This window comes from Schistocerca serialis, chromosome 7, assembly GCF_023864345.2.
Source record: "Schistocerca serialis cubense isolate TAMUIC-IGC-003099 chromosome 7, iqSchSeri2.2, whole genome shotgun sequence".
NCBI classification, from domain to species: Eukaryota; Metazoa; Arthropoda; class Insecta; order Orthoptera; family Acrididae; genus Schistocerca; species Schistocerca serialis.
In genome coordinates, this window is record NC_064644.1 from 165,783,528 (window position 1) to 165,806,798 (window position 23,271).

Consider the following 23,271-nt stretch of genomic DNA (forward strand, 5'->3'; position numbering starts at 1 on the left):
CTGGAGAATGTGCTGGCCAGGGCAGCAGTCGAACATTTTCTGTATCCAGAAAGGCCCGTACAGAACCTGCAACATGCGGCCGTGCATTATCCTGCTGAAATGTAGGGTTTCGCAGGGATCGAATGATGGGTAGGTCCACGGGTCGTAACACATCTGAAATGTAACGTCTACTGTTCAAAGTGCCGTCAATGCGAACAAGAGGAGACCGAGACGTGTAACCAATGGCACCCCATACCATCACGCCTGGTGACACCCCAGTATGACGATGATGAATACACGCTTCCAATGCGCGTTCACCGCGATATCGCCAAGCACGGGTGCGACCATCATGATGCTGTAAACAGAACATGGATTCATCCGAAAAAATGTCGTTTTGCCATTCGTGTAGAGAGGTTCGTCGTTGAGTACACCATCGCAGGCGCTCCTGTCTGTGATGCAGCATGTAGGGTAAACGCAGCCACGGTCTCCGAGCTGATAGTCCATGCTGCTGCAAAAGTCGTCGAAATGTTTGAGCAGATGGTTGTTGTCTTGCAAACGTCCCCATCTGTTGACTCAGGGATCGAGACGTGGCTGCACGATCTGTTACAACCATGCGGATAAGATGCCTGTCATCTCGACTGCTAGTGATGCCTTTGGGATCTAGCATGGCGTTCCGTATTACCGTCAGAACCCACCGATTCCATATTCTGCTAACAGCCATTGCATCTCGACCAACGCGAGCAGCAATGTCGTGACACGTTAAACCGCAATCGCGATAGGCTACAATCCGACCTTTATCAAAGCGGAAAACGTGATGGTACGCATTTCTCCTCCTTACACGAGGCATCACAACAACGTTTCACCAGGCAGCGCCGGTCAACCGTTGTTTGTGTATGAGAAATCGGTTGGATACTTTCCTCATGTTAGCACGTTGTAGGTGTCGCCACCGGCGCCAACCTAGTGTGAATGCTCTGAAAAGTTATTTATTTGCATATCACAGCATCTTCTTCCTGTCGGTTAAATTTCGCATCTGTAGCACGTCATCTTCGTGGTATGGCGATTTTAATGGCCAGTGGTGTATTAGATTGCAGTGCAAAAGGCATTTGAATTTATAAGCCTGATGTCCAACATGCTAGAGGCTGTCCTGGTGTTGAAGCAGTACGGACTCCCCCGTCACGTGCACGTGCAGGTGCGGGGTGCCTCCCCACCGCACCCCCGTCGACCATCGACCGGTCGATGAGTTAGCGGGCGCGCTCCTGTCAGTGACTCAACGCCGGTGATTCATCCGCGCGGTTCTCGTGGGTCGCTTGCCGCCTCCGGGCGACCTTCGACTTGGCAGGGACGGGGAAAACGCGTCTGCCCTGTTGTTCCAAACAGTCGCCAGAGGACACGGCAGCCGAATTAATCAACAACTAAAGACGCGTGTGTGCGAAGTGGGGAACTCTGCATGTTCGAAGCGTCAAAACCAGTCGATTTTGTATTCTCCCAGAGTTACTGTTTGGCCTGCGGTATGCATCAGAAGCGTACGAGAAACGACCGCTAGTGAATGCCATGTTGAAATTTTGGAATAATTTGTCGCCACATAACTAGGCTGCCTGGCTCATGCAAGATGGGTTCAGATCTAGGGTTGCCATCCTTCCCGATATTTCGGGACCACCGTTATGGACTATCTTCCCCATATATCGGGACCACCGTTATGGACTATCTTGTCCCGACATCCCAGTAGGACAAAAATTTTTCCCGATTTTGCAAAACACTATTACGAGCTTGGTTCGGGTACTGAAGTAACGCCATCTGTTCAAATGGCTCTGAGCACTATGGGACTTAACATCTTAGGTAATCTGTTCCCTAGAATTTAGAACTACTGAAACCTAACTAACCTAAGGACATCACACACATCCATGCCCGAGGCAGGATTCGATCCTGCGACCGTAGCAGTCACGCGGTTCCGGACTGAAGCGCCTAGAACCGCACGGCCACCGCGGCTGGCGCCATCTGTTAGCGCAACAAGTAAATGCTGCCGTAGTCTCTTTTATTTATGTCAACAAGTTTATGTTGACAAGTTCGTCTCATAGATGGCGTTGCATGTTGCATATCCTGTACCGACGATGCAAGCACCTTCTATATATAGCGCCATCATTCCAGAAAATAACAGATTTCTCCAGTAGTACGGGGCCCGGACTGTTTCAGCAGCGCAACAAGGAAGAATAGGGCACTTCCCATTTGAATAGCTATCTACTAAGATGATTCTTTCTAAATGTAATACGAACAACGAGTGCAAAGTGAATGCCCCTCCTACGTGAAATACATGCATTTCTATTAATTACTGTCACCAATGTAATACGAACAACTGGAGCTGAATGCCTACAAAACTCTTATTGAATCCAAAAATCACAGTGAAACGGAATAGAAACACAAAAGACTCCCCTATCATAATTGAGCTAAATTGAACATAAGCAAGATCGGTAAATTGCCGAACTAACACAGTTTGATATCTTTTTTCCAAAGCCAGACAGAAATGCTCCGACGGGCACGTCTATTCTCTTGACACGTTCATCCAGAGTTGTCTCGGAAACACTACCGCTAGTGAAACGACTCCTCTGAACTTAAGAGTGGGGATAGCGAAGTGCTAAGTTTTAAGTGTCGAAGCTAAATCTCTCATTCCTGTCCCAACGATCTCTCCTCTGTCCGAGACCATCTCCCTCTCTGTCGCGTCTACGACTACATTATCCAGAGGACAGTTCCTCTGTTCAAAAAGTAGAGGTTAGAGATTCGTTAGGTTTGAAATGTCCAACCACTCTCTCGCTCTAAGCTTCGCTTCACTGTTTTCCTTATAGCCCGTTCCCTTTTCTAACATACCTAAAACGACGTTTACTAGATAACTGTTCCTCTGTTTAAAAAAGTGATGACCAGAGATTCGTTGAGTTTGAATCTCCTGCCAACACTCTTCCCAGTTCCTGTAATGCCCCAGTTCCTTTTCTGTCTCCATACTTTCGTTAATTTTCCAACATCCACACAATCATCGAACAAAAGTCACGCATGGAATACAGGATGCACCAATTCAATACCGCTTCCGTAGGAATAAATGTAATAAAACATATAGTTTGGCCCATCTTCTCCTCAGAGGTTTAGTGCAGTCTTTCCAGGATAAAATTTAGCGTGGTGGTCTCGATAACGGGGCAACAGATATGGCGCGCAAGTGAAAAATTAAGTCAAGTTAAATGAAACTAACTGATGCGCACGTTTCAGCGACTATAGAGGAAGGTCAGGACAGCAAGGGCAACATGCGGTCTTGCGCTATCTTGCTGAAAGATAATATGAGGAACACCTCGACGGTACGGCACAAAGGTCGACCCGAAGACGCCAGAAATGTAACGATTGCTGTTTAAATAACTGGTTGTACGAACCAGAGTTGATCGTGTTGTGTATCAATTGCACCTGACACTATCAGCGGCCAGAGGCTGAACCCGTATGACGATGACGTGTGCATCCTGCTGCATACATTCTGCTCAGAGTCTGAGTCCAGTGTTGACGTTGGATGCACCACTATAGGCACATTCCTCTTCTACCGCAAGGAAATGCGGAAGAGTGGTCACTGTGCAGACGGTCCTTGGCGATCCTCATGCGTCGCTCTGTATGTTTTGAATATTTGCCTTGTTTTAAACAGAGCCCAGTTCCTGACTTAAGATACGTGCCATTGTTGTAGGATTCTGCACGTCCGAGCGACAGTACACTACTCGCCATTAAAATTGCTACACCACGAAGATGACGTGCTACAGACGCGAAATTTAACCGAAAGGACGAAGATGCTGTGATATGGAAATGATTAGCTTTTCAGAGCATTGAAACAAGGTCGGCGCCGGTGGCGACACCTACAACGTGCTGACATGAGGAAAGTATCCAACCGATTTCTCATACACAAACAGCGGTTGACCGGCGTTGCCTGGTGAAACATTGTTGTGATGCCTCGTGTAAGGGGAGAAATGCGTACCATCGCGTTTCCAACTTTGATAAAGGTCGGATAGTAGCCTATCGCGATTGCGGTTTATCGTATCGCGATTTTGCTGCTCGCGTTGGTCGAGATACAATGACTGTTAGCAGAATATGGGGATCGGCCTCGTATCACTAGCAGTCGAGATGCCAGGCATCTTATCCGCTTGGCTGTAACGGACCATGCAGCCACGTCTCGATCCCTGAGTCAACAGATGGGGACGTTTGCAAGACAACAACCATCTGCATGAACAGTTCGACGACGTTTGCAGCAGCATGGACTATCAGCTCGGAGACCATGGCTGCGGTTACCCTTGACGCTGCATCACAGACAGGAGCGCCTGCGATGGTGTATTCAACGATGAACCTGGGTGCACGAATGGCAAAACGACATTTTTTCGGATGAATCCGGGTTCTGTTTATAGCATCATGATGGTCGCATCCGTGTTTGGCGACATCGCGGTTAACGCACATTGGAAGCGTGTATTCGTAATCACCATGCTGGCGTATCACCCGACGTGATGGTATGGGGTGCCATTGGTTACACGTCTCGGTCACCTCTTGTTCGCATTGACGGCACTTCGAACAGTGGAAATTAGATTTCAGATGTGTTACGACTCATGACTCTACCCTTCATTCGATCCCTGCGAAACCCTACATTTCAGCAGGATAATGCACGACCGCATGTTGCAGTTTCTGTACGGGCCTTTCTGGACACAAAAAATGTTCGACTGCTGCCCTGGTCAGCACATTCTCCAGATCTCTTACCAATTGAAAACGTCCGGTCAATGGTGGCCGAGCAAGTGGCTCGTGACAATACGCCATTCACTGCTGTTGATGAACTGTGGTATCGTGTTGAAGCTGCATGGGCAGCTGTACCTGTACACGCCATCCAAGCTCTGTTTGACTCAATGCCCAGGTGTAACAAGGCCGTTATCACTGCCAGAGGTGGTTGTTTTGGGTACTGATTTCTCAGGATCTATGCACCCAAATTGCGTGGAAATGTAATCACATGTCAGTTCAAGTATAACATATTTGTCCTATGAATACCCGTTTATCATCTCCATTTCGTATTTCTGTCCTCTCGGGCGCTAGTTGTGTGAGGCCGTTGAGATCCCACATAACGTTGAAAATCGCCCTCCTGTATCCGCCGATTTTATATTCATATGACAGTCATGAGATGTTGACCAATGCAAGCGGCACTGTCCCGAGGTCATAATCCATAGTCTCGACAGACAGCGATTTAACGGCTGTCGAATTCGGACGGTGCTGGTAACCTGGTAGACATATTCTGGTGGCGGCTAAGCGAGCTAGAGAGCTCCTACTTGCTCTCTGACCGTCAAGTAATTGCTGGTAGTAAAATAAGGCTTTCCGACGTCATGATGTAGTGTCCCGCCCCCGCAACGAATTTGTGGTGTCACACTAGTTACTTTGTTCGACATTCATCGCGAACGCTCGGCTACGTCCGGGACCTGACACGAAATAAGAACGTCTGTGAAAAGGTAGCAAATGAAGCCCTTAACTTAGTCATGTAATATCGAGAGAGTGAGTCTGTTTAAACGCGCAACTACGTGGAAGTATTTAAGTGGTCTCAAAGAGCAGTAACTGGCTTGCCGCTGGAGTCGGTCGCTGCAACTCGACGTTTTGTGTCTGTGCTGCGAAGTACGCCACAGAGGCCATATATATCGTCGGCCCCTGTAGCGCAGGAAAAGTGCAGATATGCCCTGTGTTCAAAGGAATGGCCATTTGTCACGTTCGCCGTATTCTTTGACGCAATTACATATACTTGCGACGCAATTTCTTAGTATAGAGAGTAGTTCATTTCAAATCAATGAAACGCAGCTTGATGGGCGAAAATAAATTTTGTTTGATGCCTAGCTGCAGTTTGAATTTATAAACTTACAGTGCGACACGAAGTTGCCTGAATAGTTCCATTATACAGTAAGTCGCTTAGATACCTACAAAAATTTTCCTCAACGAAAGTTTCTACGACTTTACAAGTTCGCAGCTACGATTATGTTGATGTTTAGACCTACCTACTCGTTCGAGCAACCTTCTTCACAATGAAGAAACCGAAATCTACCCACAGAAGATCACTGACTCACATCAACTCGATATCTTACCTTCAAATTTGTACTGCTCAGAAAGTGGTAGCACACATCGATCCTTTAGTGAAAAGAGAAATAAGTAGTATTCATTGACTTTCAGTGATTCTACGAGGTTCACACCAAAAGAAATGCACACTATTTTTGTAAAAATACAGTTTTCATTCTGCATGTGTGAAAGTTTTACAGTGTGTAGATACATCCTTCCCGCTTGTTTTCAAACTTAGTTCAACCAGTTCCCGTGAGTGGCGCCGTCACAGCATGTCTTCAAGATGGCTGCTACACTTGACGTGCTGTCAAAGAATTCCTGTGCTGTGAAAACGAGACAGTGGGAAACATCCACAAGAGGTTGAAAAAGGCGTATGGAGATGCTGCTGTCGATCGCAGTACAGTTAGTCGGCGGGCAAGCAGGTTACGTGATGAAAGCAGGCACGGCAATATTCAGGATTGTCCTCGCAGCGGCAGGCTTCGCACTGCACACACTCCAGACAATGTGCAGAGAGTTAACGAACTGGTGACTGATGACACGCATCACAGTGAACGAATTGTCACGATACGTTGGGATAGGGGAAGGAAGTGTTTGCAGAATACTGAAAGTGTTGGCGTTAAAAAAGGTTTGTGCCAGGTGGGTTCCCAGGGTGTTGACAGTGGCTCACAAAGTAACAAGAAAAACGGTATGCAGCGAACTTTTGGAACAGTACGAGAATGGTGGAGATGAATTTCTTGGAAGAATTGTGACAGGTGAAGAAACATGGCTCCATCGTTTTTCACCAGAGACGAAGAGGCAATCAATGGAGTGGCATCATGCAAATTCACCCAAGAAAAAAAAAATTCAAAACAACACCTGCTGCTGGAAAAGTTATGGCTACGGTGGTTTTAGATTCCGAAGGACTCCTGCTTGTGGACATCATGCCAAGTGGAACCACCATAAATTCTGATGCATATGTGACGACACTGAAGAAACTTCAAGCTCGACTGAGTCGTGTTCGATCACATCGGCAAAAGCAGGATGTTTTGCTGTTGCATGACAATGCACGGCCACATGTCAGTCAAAAAACCATGGAAGCGATCATAAAACTCGGATGGACAACACTGAAACACCCGCCTTATAGTCCTGACCTGGCTCCATGCAACTATCATATCTTTGGGAAACTGAAAGACTCTCTTCGTGGAACAAGGTTTGAAGATGATGGTTCCCTTGTTCACGCTGCCGAACAGTGGCTCCAACAGGTTAATCCAGAATTTTGCCGTGTTGCTATACAGGCGCTGGTTCCAAGATGGCGTGAGGCAGTTGAGAGGGATGGAAATTATGTGGAGAAATGAAAATATTGTTCCTAAAGGATGTATCCACACACTGTAAAACTTTCAAACATGTAGTTTAAAAGATGGATTTTGAAAAAAATAGTGTGCATTTCTTTTGGAGTGACCCTCGTATGTTCTTCTTGTCAGTAAAATGATCACGAAATACAAGTTGATGTTAATTTAAATTTCGTCCAAGAACAACATTCACCATAAGGCTGTATCTGTGGTAAGAAATATGACGTTTCGTACTTGTTCCTCGTGTTATCAATTAAAACAAACGTAATTTTCTTTTCATTGTCATTTCTTATGAATTCATATTTCTAGCAGAACCATTCGCTAATAATCTGTCTCTACACTTTGATCATTTGTTTCATTTAAAGATTTCACTGGTGGCAAAACGAACTCGTCTTCACTTTTGCACTGTTTCTATTCTGAATCACGTTCGCTTTCAATTTCCTTGCCGCTATCAGATCCAGCATCACTTACTGAACTGTCCTCAAACCCGTTTAAAACACTATTCTCAAAGTCAGGGTCCGTAACATGAATGGGAGACGAAGATCTGGCTACTGAATCCGTGACGCAAAGCAGCAGGTGCGGTCTCAGAGACGCTAGCGTGAAAGAAACGGTTATGGTACAGGTCCACGTCACATTTTAGTGGTTACTGACAAAGGAAACAACGGCAGCTTCGGGAAGAACAACTGGATAGTGCTCTAATCTCCTACCAAATACACTACTGGCCATTAAAATTGCTACACCACGAAGATGATGCGCTAAAGACGCGAAATTTAAACGACAGGAAGAAGATGCTGTGATATGCAAATGATTAGCTTTTCAGAACATTCACACAAGGTTGGCGCCGGTGGCGACACCTACAACGTGCTGACATGAGGAAAGTATCCAACCGATTTCTCATACACAAACAGCAGTTGACCGGCGTTGGATGGTGAAACGTTGTTGTGATGCCTCGTGTAAGGAGGAGAAATGCGTTCCATCACGTTTCCGACTTTGATAAAGGTCGGATTGTAGCCTATCGCGATTGCGGTTTATCGTATCGCGACATTACTCCTCGCGTTGGTCGAGATCCAATGACTGTTAGCAGAATATGGAATCGGTGGGTTCAGGAGGGTAATACAGAACGGCGTGCTGGATCCCAACGGCCTCGTATGGCAAGCAGTCGACATGACAGGCATCTTATCCGCATGGCTGTAACAGATCGTGCAGCCACGTCTAGATCCCTGAGTCAACAGATGAGGACGTTTGCAAGACAACAACCATCTGCACGAACAGTTCGACGACGTTTGCAGCAGCATGGACTATCAGCTCGGAGACCGTGGCTGCGGTTACCCTTGACTCTGCATCACAGACAGGAGCGCCTGCGATGGTGTGCTCAACGACGAACCTGGGTGCACGAATGGCAAAACGTAATGGTCGCATCCGTGTTTGGCGACATCGCGGTGAACGCACATTGGAAGCGTGTGTTCGTCATCGCCATACTGGCGTACCACCCGGCGTGGTGGTATGGGGTGCTATTGGTTACACGTCTCGGTCACCTCTTGTTCACATTGACGGCACTTTGAACAGTGGACGTTACATTTCAGATGTGTTACGACCAGTGGCTGTAACCTTCATTCGATCCCTGCGAAACCCTACATTTCAGCAGGATAATGCACGATCGCATGTTGCAGGTCCTGTACGGGCCTTTCTGGATACAGAAAATGTGTAATATATTTGTCCAATGAATACCCGTTTATGATTTGTGTTTCTTCTTGGTGTAGCAATTTTAATGGCCAGTAGGGTGATTTTGCGTTAGCAACAGAGCGACAAGAAACAGTCGCGGTGTGTGTGACCCCACTGAGACTCTAAGGGCTAATGGCCAGCAGTGTACAGGTGGCTGTGCTGAGGAGGATGCACGGGTGGGACGGCTGTGGGCAGGACGCTGCAGCCGTTAGCAGACGTTTCCCGGACATGCGCTGTCGGTCGCAGGACCGAGGTGGGCCGTGTCCCGTGGCTGCGGAGCACACGTGTGGGGCGTGCAGCGGCGCGGGGAGTCATTTGAGGTGATGAGGATGTCTCAATTAAGCGATAATTATCGCGCGACAGGGGGGACGCGCCCACACCGCGCACCGGCGTGCCCCTCCGTCCGTCCAGGGGACTAAGCTCGCGAATGTAGGCGCGCCGCAATAAAACGCCTTCCTTCCGGTGCCGGAGCAGGTTTCGTGGTACCTCGCAGGTGTAGTAAATCGCGAACCGGTGCCACCATAAAATGATAGCAAGCGCTACCAAACGGGGTAGTAAGTTGTATTTACAGCGTTACAGCCACAGGAGGTGCCATTCCGTTTAGTTGTCATGTGTGGAAATTGCCTTATGAAGAGACGCGTGGAAGCGGCTTGGGAATGGTCGCTATCCAGGCGCTGTTTCCCACGAAAAAAATGTTTGCTAAGATCTAATTGTTGCTGCGTCTAATTCTTGGATTCTCTTTCGGCAGACAGGTTTACAAATCCTCAGGTTAGGACTATTTTAGTTATCAATACGCTGTGATCCAACATATTTTGTTCTTGTTTTGTAAATAAAGCTGCCTGTTCCTAGACGCTACAGTCTGGAACCGCGCGACCGCTACGGTCGCAGGTTCGAATCCTGCCTCGGGCATGGATGTGTGTGATGTCCTTAGGTTAGTTAGGTTTAAGTAGTTCTAAGTTCTAGGGGACTAATGACCTCAGAAGATAAGTCCCATAGTGCTCAGAGCCATTTGAACAATTTTTTGCCTTTTCCTGCTGCTAGTTACTTTATTTATCCCAAACTCGTTTCGCGTTCTCCTGTTCTAAGGCATCATCAGTGATCAGTGGGATCCATAACGATAGAGTTTTGTTTGTTTTAGATTATTAAACAGTTCACTTCGCGATTTTTTGTAAAAAAGTAATTACTTGCGATTTGCTTCTTCTCACGAACGGCTAAAGATATGAAGTTGATTTCTTTATATCTAGTGATTGTCTAGGGATGACCACTGGGCGAATCCAGTTACAACGTCGTGAATCGTAACACTAAAAGAACGTTAACAGATAGTTCGTCAGAAGCTGTCCGTGATTGTAACTTATAGATTATGAATATTTTTGCTGGTACTTCACCGTCATTGTCACAATAATTAATTTTCCTGATTTTGTAAAACCCGTTTCGTGGCTACAACTCCATTCTGAAGATGTAAAACGACGGAAATACAGTGATCGGCTCGCATTATTTTCTTAAGCGTACTGCCTGAAATATACACGGTGTCCCAAAACGTTAAGTTCAAAATTCTACACACGGTAAAGAATACTAAATTTAATACTTTGATACTTATTTTACAGTTTCTATTCGCTCAAACATGCAGGCATGTTTCAAGAAACAGACATTGGTAAAGATCTGAAACTGTATTGATGTTACTAAGCTTATTCGCAATTCCGAATTCTTTTGACATCAGCTGTGCTACTGGCGACACGTGTAAATTTGTGACGGTACGGAACGAGAATCTGGATTTCCCGCTTGTCGCGGTCTGTCGCCTTAACCATAAATTTTTTCCATACCGACGTGATGCGCTGTTTACCGCTTTTTTTTTTTTTTTTTTTTTTTTTTTTTTTTTTTTTGCTGAGAGTCGAACCCCGGTCCCATACATGATAGACATTCGCGCTGAGCACGATTTTTCTTTTTCATCTTTTCCTCCTCGGATATCCATGCACGCTTCCTGGACCGATTCAAATCTCCATATGCTACAATTTAAACACCACTATTGCTCAACATTACTTTGATTCAACAACAGGAGTAATGAGACCAACGTGTTCAATGAATGTGTTGTTATCGTCGTTTTACCCGTATAGGCGGATAAAACTTATTTTAATGTTCCAAGTGGAGGTTTTGATCGGTGTGGGACACGTGTACGGATGCCAAGATGGCTGACACGACTTCTCGCGATAAGCGAGAAATCCAGGTTCGAGTCACGATTCGGCACAAATTTTCATTTAACAACAACAGGTAATACTTCCGTAACTAATACAGTTGATGTCAAAAGAATTCGCGACTGCAAATAAATTTCGTAATAAATACTTCGAGGTAAGTAACCAATGGTCGGAAGTGATATAAACAACTTGATCCTTGCAGTAACATCCCAGCTCCGGGATAAATTGATTCGAACCTTGCTGGCACACGTTGTTTATGACAGGGGTGTGATTAAGTTCTCTCCCCACTTTTTCCTCGAGGCGTAACACTTGACAGGCAAGTTGATGGGCGCTAATTAATGAACCATCTCTCACGGGGTTCAACAGCGTCTCCTCTAATTCAACCACGTGAACGATTCTCTATCTGTAAACTCGGCAAGCTGTCACAGCCTTGAACGACGAAATTTCTTGTAAGTTTCTATCCACCGTGATAAATTTATTCTAGTTAGCATGATGCCGGATGAACAGTCCCTTCGACAACCAGCTGTACACTATCCAGCTTGGTTTGGCTAAAAGGGGAAAACTGCAGGAAACGATTCCTGAGTGGATGAGATCATATGGACATATGGCCGGAACTGCGTTCCAGTGGGAGGTACTTCCAGTTGACGGTAGAGATAAAAGATCTTTGACAGTGTAACTTTCGATAATGGAAAGCACATACAAGAACACACCAAATAAGTGGAAATGTTCTGCCTGTATTAGTCTTTCAAGTCCACACTCGAAAGATTAATGGCGATTTCCTCGTGGGACCAGTCGTCCTTTCACAACGCCTGACGGACAAGACCTGTCTATACTTGTTGCTTGTGTAACCTGCCTCTCCTACTGGAAGTCGTGCCTTTAGTACTACGAGGGGTAATGTGGCCACTAGACGACGGTGCTGAAGCCCGTTTTCGTGTGGAAGCATCTCGACAACATCTAGCTCGACCACTGGACCGGACGAGGTAGGCGCGCGAAGTAGCCGCACGGTCTGGGGGCCTTGCCACGGTTCACGCGGCTGCCCCCGTCGGAGGTTCGAGTCCTCCCTCAGGCATGGGTGTGTGTGTTGGCCTTAGTGTAAGTTAATTTAAGTTAGATTAAGTAGTGTGTAAGGTTAGGGACCGATAAGCTCAGCAGTTTGGTCCCATAGAAACTTATCACCACCACCAACGCCTCGGACGAGGTCACCAGGTCTCGAACCTTTACGTTCATACCTGTGCGGACATGTGAAAGATATCGTGTACGCAGGACCATCTCGGACGTGCAGGTAGTGAAACTCCCAGTGACGCCTTTAAGTTTCAGAATGGCACATTTGATGGTGTGCGTCAGTCACTGCTGCGTGGTGTTCGCGCATGCTTTGAGGCCAATGGGAGCCACTTCGAAACACTTATCTAACGGTTCTCTTATCACAGCGTGTCGTGCGTTGCATTGTATTGTAGAGGCATGATGATTCAATAAATAGCCTGTAGCAAATCATACGTTTCCGGCAATATGTCCAAATGACCTTCTTTGCTCCTTATCCTGACGGAGGTCGTTCCCTGCAGTTTTCCTCCAATTAGCTGAATCATCCAGTATGCAGTAGTAACGTCCACCGTAGATTCACCACAGACGCCTGTGTATTGTTTTTGCAGTTTGGATCGCAGACAATTTTGCGAAACACAGGCAGGTATCAAACATGTGTCACACACGAGCTGCTCATGGAAGACGTCATAGCAACTAAAAGATTCATCCCCTGTCATTGGTCTCATATCTCAAAATACTCAACTTAGGATCCTTCGCCATATGTATAATCTTGGTGCAATCTGTATGCTTGCGTCGAACGTAGAGCGTCAGCAGTGAGGGTGCAGCACTGTGTTTCACGCGTAAGGATGATTATGAAAATGAAAGGAGGAGCTGAGGTGAAATTAGATTTGAATACATAACTTACATCTCGAAGAGAGCAGCAGTGAGGCCGTACATTCCAGATTCTCCACGCGACGGGAATTATGCCACAGAAAGCTTCACTAACCGCCCTTCCGTGAGAGCGACCCACGTATCCGAGGTCGATAACGCACGATAGTACTGTGGTGGCAGCTGGACGTAGGTGGCTGTAAACCCAATTATTTGAGAAATCTTTTAACACCAGTGCTTGGCTTGAAAGAGGAAGAGTAGCGATGAAATACAGTTCGTAATCACTACAGTATATGCCAGTAATGTGGGTCGCTCATATTACATCTCGTGGAATGAGAGAATGAGGCACTGCTGGTGACTTATGAGTTGACGATGCTACAGTCATCTGGGCATAGCTGTGGGTTCATTGATTGTTCTGAGAGATGGCTGATCGGAACTGTAACGTATGAACCATTAGCGCACTTTATTACGTTGCCTAATTTATGAAATTAATTAGCTTGATACAATCCATTGCCATAAGAATGTGTCCAATATTTACAACTGTCTTCGAACAGTAAACCATCGCATGATGAACGTAATTACAAACTCTTCTCTTGAAGTAGAAGTCCATATTTAAAAAAAAGCGAGAAATTTCCATGTGTGACTTGAATAGCGCTGGTGTTGTAACTAGATGAAGGTGACTGCTTCATCGATGGTCACGAATTGCGGCACAACGTGAGTCCATGCTCGTCTCAGTAGACGGCGCCATCCAAGTGACAGAGAGGGCATGTCTTCAGGAACGCCTTCCATTGGGCATTGCAGACTGCAGCGAGACGACGCTAATGTCTGTGGTATCTTTGCGCATTGCCGACTTTGATGTGGCACTGCGATCTTTGCGTGATGTCACAATTACGATGACCTGTTCATTGGATGGTTAGTTAGATTTAACTAGTTCTAAGTTCTAGGGGACTAATGACCTCAGCAGTTGAGTCCCATAGTGCTCAGAGCCATTTGAACCATTTGAACCACACCCGTCATCTGAAGCAAAGAGCTCTTCGCAACGAGAGTGGCGCATTGTCAAGATCCGCGGTTACTTCGATTTCGTAGGTGAAAAGTGGGATAAGTCAAAGGATTTCACACTGACGCTTCTCTCAGTCCGTCGCCAGTTCTCATAACTTGGCACTAGAGTCACACTAAATAGTCCTTGTAGAAGATAAGCTGCGATGTCAGCAAAGAAGGGGAAAAACTAGCAGACTTGGCGGAAGGACCTGCCCCTCGGGATCTACTGGCTAACAGCGACCTAGGTATTTTTTGGGCGCAGTATGTACATAATGTATTGTTGGAGCTCACTGTAATCCATTTTCAAGTGCAGACGTAAAATATAACTTATCTAAGTATTGAAGGGGGACCACTCTTGTATGTTTTCTTTCATTTTTGTGTGCATGACGGTCTCAACTGACGGGGACCTTACTATCAACAATGGCATACGCTCTAATATGCACATGACACTGTCGAGAGGTTTAGGATTACCGCATTCGAATTGACGATGAGTGCTGTGATCAGATAGTCAGCACCAACGCATTCTCCCCCTTGGTAGGCTAAACAATGATGACGGAAACCCAGACCACTAACAATATTCCGAATGGATTCCTCTGGGTCGAACGTAAATGCACTATCGTCCGTTAGGGACACCCGCTGCTTTACCGGGAGTAGTATGCAAACGCTATAAAGGAATAATATTCTTTAGGGAAAAGAAACTACCAAAAGAAAGAAACATGCAAGTGGTGTCCCTATACGTGATGGAGAAAGAGATCAATAACATGAAATCTGCATCTGCATCCTTACGCTCGATGTGTGGCAAAGGATGCAAACAGGTAGCCCGCCCACCCCTGCCCCAATCAATCTCATTTTCTATTTAAATCACGCTTCGTGTACGGGAAGAAGGATCGTTGCTACCACGCTGTACTAAGCCTGAACTTAGTAGATTTGCCCAGATGGTCATTGCGCAATATTTAAGTTGGAGGCCCGATTTGGCACGTGGCCTCAAGGAATATCAGACTTTTTGCAATATGCAGTATACAGGTCTAGACTTATTAAACTGTACAATATAGCTAGGCAAGTTCTAGAAGACTGCAGGCGTGGTATGATAGTAAAACTACCGAAGAACGGAAATCTAACCAAATGTGCAAATTAGAGAGACATCACGCTTCTCTCGATGCTAGAAACTGTCTTTGGCCTCGTGCTGCTAAAAAGGATACAAGAAACAGCCGATTGTTCAGTACGAGAAGAACTAGCTGCATTAGAAGTGGGAGATCCCGCTACGAACAAGTATCTGTTATGCGCAACGTAATAAAGCGAGGCATGGAATTCAGCCATCCATTGCAACTAAACCTCGTTGATTTTTTAAGAAAATTGATAGTATGCACAAAAAATCATCGTGGAATATTGTAAGTCTATATGGAAATCCTTGCCGTCTCTGTGTGATCTTTTCAGAAACCCGTATCAAGTCTCGAGTTGCTGTATAAAACTGAAGACGGGATCACCCCTCTTTTCAGCATTCTGACAGGCGTCAGAAAAGGATGCATTTTGTCACCATTTCTACAGCTGCACCTACATCACTACTCTGAAATCAACACTTATTTGCCTGGCAGAGGGTTTTCCGTATAATTTCCCGACTACTTCTCTGCCGTACCACTCTGTAGGAGCTCTGATTTCTCCTGTTTTATTTCCCTATGTAGATTGGCGACAGTAAAATATTTTCATATACAAAAGACAAAGATGGTGATTGAAACTTCGGTCAACAGATCTCGTCTGATCTCCAGACGCCTTCGTTTTAACGATTGCCACCCTATATCGCTTATAATATTCGTCGCACTTTCTCCCTGTTTCGCGTTAATACGAACGAGCTGCCCTTCTTTGGGCTTTTTCATGTCCTCCGTCAATCCTATCTGATAAGGATCCGATACCACACAGCAGTACTCTAGCAGACGACGAAAAAGCGTAGTGTAGGCGGTCTCTTTATAGACTTGTTGCATCTTCTCCGTGTTTTGCCTGTAAAAATTAGTTCTTTTCATATCGGTCGTAGGTAACATACTGAGAAAATTTATGGACAACTCCAACATGGACATACGTTACAATGAACAATGCACATTTACGAACCTGGATTTTGCTGATGACTTTGTTCTTCTGGCAGAAATATCACAAACTAGTGACCTTTAAGTCGGATTGGACAGCCAGTTCTGTAGGGCTTAGAACAAATGGTGGTATGACAAAACTGTCTACGTAAAAAGTGGAGATGTATCTATCGAAATTGTAGTGCAACAGGAGGTCATAGAAGGTGTTGATAGATTAATATACCGGGGCAGCGTCATCTGTAATAAAAAGGATGAGGATGCTGACATGAGCAGCAGAACGGGGAATTAGACTTTATAAATATGTCCACAAAGCTTCGGCTGTATTCCTCTATAATGCTACCGATAGCCATATACATACGTGAGACCTGGAAATTGTCAGCAAATGTCAGCACAATAGCGCAGTATCTTTCAACAGCGATGGCTGAGGCGAATTTTGAAAATCAGTTATCACAACCATGTTTAAACCTATAAAATTGTTGGAAGCTCTACACAGCCTGCGCAAAATCGTAGTTCAAAGTAGACTGCGGCTTGTAGGGAATGCTCTACGCTTGAAAGGTGGAAGAATCCCCAAATCAGTACTGTTGTGGAAACCAACGGATGGATGCAGAAGTAGAGGAAGACCTCATAACACCGGGAAACGAAGTTTTGCATAGAATCTTCAGTGCATGGGCATGAACTAGGAGGGAGCTGAAAACCTCAACCTGGCAGCTGACTGAATGCGCTGATGGACACGTGTTGCCCGATATGCTACCTAGCAGTAGATGAAGTAATGACTCCACATTTTTGTAGGCATCATCGCTTTGTTGTGATGTCTCCCACGGCAGTTAGTTCAATACTTCAGTGACACTCTCACGCTGAGCAAACGAACGCCTTACGAAATGCGCAATTCTTCTCTGAATCTCTCTTTCTTTTTATCTCTACCGTTAAGTCCAGTATTACGAAAGAATTAGTCGAACGAGAGTTTTTACAGCTAACAAGTTAAAGCGTGAATTATACTTCGTTAGCAATGTTTCAATAAATCGGACTCTTAACAGTTGTTTCTGCCTCTGATGAATTTATATGGTCGTTTCAGTTATTGCTCTCCGATTACGAAATTTAACTATTTCGGATCTTGTCGACTATTTATTAGCATTAAATTAGATTTCTTTGTGTCAGGGGTTAGCTGTTAATCTTTGCACCAAATGCTGAATCAACTACTGACCTTCCTGGATTTAGTAACAATTAGCGAAAAAGGACCGTTTCGCTTAGTCTTTTTTTTCCTCACGCACGTAAACAGAAACTAATATCAGTACATACAGAGTCAGACAAGAAACAAATGAAAGCAAAAATTCGGAAACTTGGCAATACTTGCAGAAACAGATGACTCTCTAGGTACGGAAGATGGCATCAAAGTGTTGTGTTACGAAACTGCAGTTACAAAACGAAAAACTGAACGCTTTCAACCACTTTTCTGGGTGAGGGAAAGTTGAATGGTTTTCAGATAATGAATTAGAAGCTGCTCTGTGAGTACCTTTTTCATTTTACTGTAAAAAACTTTCAAGTAACTGTTTTAAATCTGTAACCAATACGTTATAACAAACAATCATGTGATATCAAAGGACACCCACTGAAGATGCCTTATTAAAAAGACGAAACGCATCTGGGTGCACAAATAAAGCAAAATATTAATGTGCAGCAAGGAAGCGACGTATGTCTTGTAAAATACTGCAGTTAATATACAGATACTACGAAAAATGGACACCACAAGAAACCTAATATTTTATTTAATCCCGCCCTTGACATTTCAACGTCTCCTTGAATAACGCAATCCCAAAGTGGTTCAAAATGGCTCTAAGCAGTATGAGACTTAACATCTGAGGTCACCAGTCCCCTAGACTCAGAACTACTTAAACCTAACTAACCTAAGGACATCACACACGTCCATGTATGATGCAGGATTCGAACCTGCGACCGTAGCAGCAGCGCGGTTCCTTACTGAAGCGCCGGCTCCCAAATTGGGAACAATTCCTTTGTCACTGAATTAAGGGAGTCGTTTAGAATGGTTTCATATGATATCGTAATTCGTAGCTATCAGAAGATTCTACCATTTTTCTGCTATCAAATCACGTAAACACGTCGTAAGTGCTGGACAGTGTAACGGTAGCCTTCCTGGACTACATTATATGCTTCCGTCAGCCGTGTTCCTTCTACATCTCTATCTACATATGTTCACCAGAAGCCACAGTACACTGCGAATCGGCGAGTACCTGGTATCAATTTTAGCTCTTTTATGTTCTGCTCCAATTGCACAATGAGCGATGGAAATATATGACTGTCTGTACGCCTCTGTGCATTCGCTTATTTCTCGTATGTTATTCTCCAGATCTGTGCGTGAGATATACATCGAGTGGCAGCAGAATGTCGAAACATCTTCGTAAAATTTACGTTCTTAAAATCTAAACAACCGCATTTCGCGACGAAGGAGTCTTCTTTCTTCCAAAGATTCCCAATTAAATTACCCGAGCATCTGCAGTACCGTTTTGTGTGGTGTACACGGAATTATCTGGGTACGTTCGATACTTGTTGTGATGCCTACTTCACGAGGACTTGAAAAGCTGGAACAGTACTCTGGAAACCATCATTTCCTTAAGATGACACAAACTGATAAAGGGAAATGACATGTATTCGCCAAGAATTTCATACTGTATGCGCAGATTCTGTATACTGATGTGATGACGAAAGATATTAGGTTTATCATCGTTGCACGGTCGTGAGGCACGCAGCTACGTCGCATAAAGCAGCTGTGAGTGTATCAGGAAGCAGAGTTCCAGCGAAGAAGTGCTTTTTCCGCTGTTCTCGGCCAACGGATATTGCGTCAAGTCCGGCGGCAGTTACAGCAGTATAGTGACGTCACAGCAGGCAGCGCGCAGTCTCGCTTCGCGATGGCTCGGCGCAGACTGTTTCCCGGAACTGCAGACCCTCTGCGCCTTATCGGTTTCCCACACGGCGCTCGAGGCGTTCATAAACACCAGCTTCGCATTACATTTCCGATAACTCTTAAAAGTTTCAGAATGAAGGTGTGAGCGAGAACAGCACTACAGATTCCGACAACCGTTCAGGCCCATAGGGCGCTTCGTCTTACGCAAAAATGTACTACTCCAGGGGTTCTCAGAGCGTTCTGGATCTACATCTACCTTTGACCTGCTGGCAAGTCGTCATACCTTCTGCCTTACCATCTTAGTTTTAATTAATTTCTTCCTATGTACACAGGTTAGTCTTTATAAACCAAAATCCGCAGCTATCCGATTAGACTGAAATTTTTGTGGGCCTTTGAAACTAGCGCAATATTATACCTCCATACGAAATAAATTTAAGACCATGGCTTGAGAGTGGTGAACGAATTATGAATATGAAAATATAGAGTTACAAAACAAATTAATATTCAAGAAGAACATTAATTACGAATTTTTTGTTTACATGTGATGATTTGTTTATTTAACCTGATTTAGTTAGGATCAACAGACGCTCTCTTACATCATAACAGGGTTTCGCACGTGCTGTATCTTTTATATCGTAGTTAACCAGTAATAAGAATTTTAGTATGACAAGTGCTATTAAAATGATTGACTGTCTGAAGTGGCAATGTGAATAAATTATGCTGGTTATGAACTAAGGAAATTGATAATGGCATAGCTTTTAATACTCCGCCTGCAGCCACTAATAGTGATAATAATATTAACAACAACAACAATAATAATAATAATAACAAAAATGACACAATTGTGAAATTAGTACCGATAATGATAGTGCCAGATATAAGAAGAATTTATAGGGCAACAAAATAGATGTTTTCTGATATAGCAGGTTCTGGGAAAATGAAATTTAAGGAAACTACATCGGCTAAGAATACTGGGAAATAAGGAAGGTCGGGTTCCAAAGAGGGATGTACAATGCTAACGAGTGCGTAAAGGGACAATGGTAATCTTATTGTTGCTTTCGTAGATATCTCATTACATGTCTTCTGAAGATGGAGATTTTATTTAGTCATTTAATATAGTGCGGCAGGTTGTTCCAGAGTCAGGTTACTGGTACTGAAAAGGATTCGAGAAGGTGACTGAACGATGGAGTGAGACAGAAAGCAGTTTGCTCTGATGAGAACAGGTGTTTCTTCATTGTTGTTCAGACAAGTGTGTCCAGGTCGAGGAGAGATACGAGAGACAGTTTTCATTGACAAGACAGAGGAGAAGACAGAGGGTAAGGAAATCTCTGCACTTGTGTGCACGCAGCCAGGACAGCTGTGTGTACGATGCTGAAATACGATCAAAGGGTCGAGCATCACAGATTTGACGAACACAGGCATTCATAACCAATTACAAGCGCCGTGGGCTTTCCTGAGAAAGGCCTTGCAGGTTAACATCGCTGTAATCAATAGTTTGGAAATGTGTTTTTACAAGTTACTTTTTCAGGTAAGGACGGCGGCTCTTTTTATATTTTTGTGGGGCATGGAGAGATGCCGAAGCCTTCTTACACATTATAGTTACGTGTTCATTCCAATTTAGATTTTCATCTGTTATTACTGTTAGACTTTTTTTCCGAAGTAGAAAAGTCGATATGTGTCCCATTTACGGTTAAAGCTGGGAGGGACTCCCGCTATTTTGGGCTAATGAGCCTAGAATGACCAACAAGTACAGCTTGGGTTTTGAATGAGTTGAGCTTTGAACGTCTATCCTGGGCCAATTTGATAAGTGCACACTGATCAGTATTGAGATTCTCGTTAGTTTTCTTCAGGTTTTTCGTTTTGTACTTACATACAACTGGTGGTTTTCAGCGTGCATGTGGTATTTGCAGTAGAAAAAGACTGTTGACACATCATTTAGGTACAATGAAAAGAATATAGGGCTTAATACCAGTTTCCTGTGGTCTTTTTGCGTAGATTTATATACTCAAGAGGAACGGCATTACATTTACCTAACTATTAGTTCCTTGGACGTTTATTAAAATGAAATTGCCTTTAATTAGATGCTATGACGGATAAATTTTAATGCTGCCCTTACAGTGCTGTTGTCTGATCAAAACAAAAGCTTGGCTTAACAGATAACGAGCGGCGAAGGATGACTTTTTGATTCTATACTTCACAAACATTAAAAGCGACAGTTAAAGTGTGAAAGAAAAACATCGTTTCATTAGTAAATATACTGATAACAATTTTATCATATATGAATATGTGAAATTGTTATTTTACGTCAATTTTGTGTCGCCACTTGTTTCTTTCACGCCTCCATCTGAAGCAAATTAAACACGTTTGTTAATCGTGGTTACAGCCGATACATGAGTGTGAAACGCATATAGCATTAGGTTGCCTTTGGAATAATCGTGTTTCGGATATGTCGTAAGTTATCCAGTAAGATGTATGAATTAAGTGACCTCTCACAAATCCAAAGTAAGACCAAAAGCATTAGTTGAAGTGTAGGTGTACAATAAACGAAGTGTGGCGTTACAAAGCCGACAACAAGTGGGAAGAACGTGTTTTAGGAGTCTGCGCCTGTAACGTAGGCTTCCCCTCGAGCAACGTGGCACCATTGGCTCACTGGCGTTTAGGCGCCGAAAACGACCTGATTGTAAGTCGCAGATAACAACCCCCCCCCCCCTCCCCCGCAAAAAACAGATTTTTCTTGAGTGAATTGTTTGTAACTTCTCTTAGTGCGATTTTTTTTCTCGTTCGTAGTATCTGGATCTGTGATGTACTGAACCTGGTTCAAGTGACAAGAGATAGAAAACGTTACATCTAATCGCGTTAGAAACGTGCTGCGAGAGCAGTATATGTGAGAGGCGGTCAAAAATTTCCCGTTTGTGTGCGTTGCCGCAGCGTATATGCAACACAGTGCGACTCCATTGCGTGTATATAAAAGCAGCGACACGTAAGCAAGGGATCAGTGTAGTATTTGCAAATGTAACGCAGAAGTGGGAGACACACGAGCACCCGCCCTCTAATCCTGATTTCTCCCCATGCGATTATAGCGTCTTCGGTCCCTTAAAAATGTCTCTAAGGGACGACGATTCATGTCGAACGAGGGTGTGGAGCAGCCAATCACAGGCTTCTGCACGCAGAAGGACAAGGTGTTTTATCAAACGGATATCTTCAACTTGATGCGTCGGTGGAATGATTGCCTCAATGCTCACGGCGATTTTGCCTGGCTGGAATGCCGATTCTCGACTGTACGGTCTTCGAACGGAAACTTTTAACTTTTTGACTGACCCTTATATATCTCTCTAGAAGATGTTTGTACTACAGTATACGTTTGTATCTCGCAACGTCCTTATGGAACACATGTAAAATCGGCGGACGAATAATACCATATGGAGTTATCGTAGAAACATTAAGATACTCCTGAACAGAAAGGTCCAATTACTGTTGATCAAATAGTATAAGACTTTTGGGGATATCCCTCTGAATCCATACGAAGAAGAAACGACGTATTAATTTCAGAAGAGGCCGAAACCAGATTTGGATTTATTGGTAGAGTTATTTTAGGGTCCCAGTTAAATCGGAGTAAACGAATAAATTGAAGGAATTTAATAATGGTGACCGATCTGCAAATATTCTTTGAGTCACAACATAGAATTGACGTCACGTTTAGAGAATATGGAACGATGAGTAGCAAGGCGAAAATACTCTGACTATATAGTCCTTTGTAAATAAAAAAAGGTTCTCTGCCGCTAGCATCAATGTGTTACTGAACAATATTCTCGCTGATTACCTCGCCGTTGAGCGCCCATAAGATCCAAATTAATCGTTCTACAAAAAGTAAAACGAACGGCATTTAGTCACAAATCGTAACTTTTATTTCAGCACACTATGCATTTCGAGCCTTGGGGGCCCATGTTCAGTTGCTTGATCAGTTTACACAATTTTATGAAAACAGGTTTCTCTGGGGCTAGCATCAATCAATCCGTTACTGAAGAACAGTCCTT

At 44.3% G+C, this 23,271-nt stretch overlaps 1 protein-coding gene across 6 annotated transcripts in view; it reads left to right on the plus strand.

Annotated features, from left to right (window-relative positions):
• Positions 1 to 23,271, plus strand: part of LOC126412721 (uncharacterized) — a 275,993-nt gene that overhangs the window by 230,395 nt on the left and 22,327 nt on the right. The window lies entirely within an intron of this gene.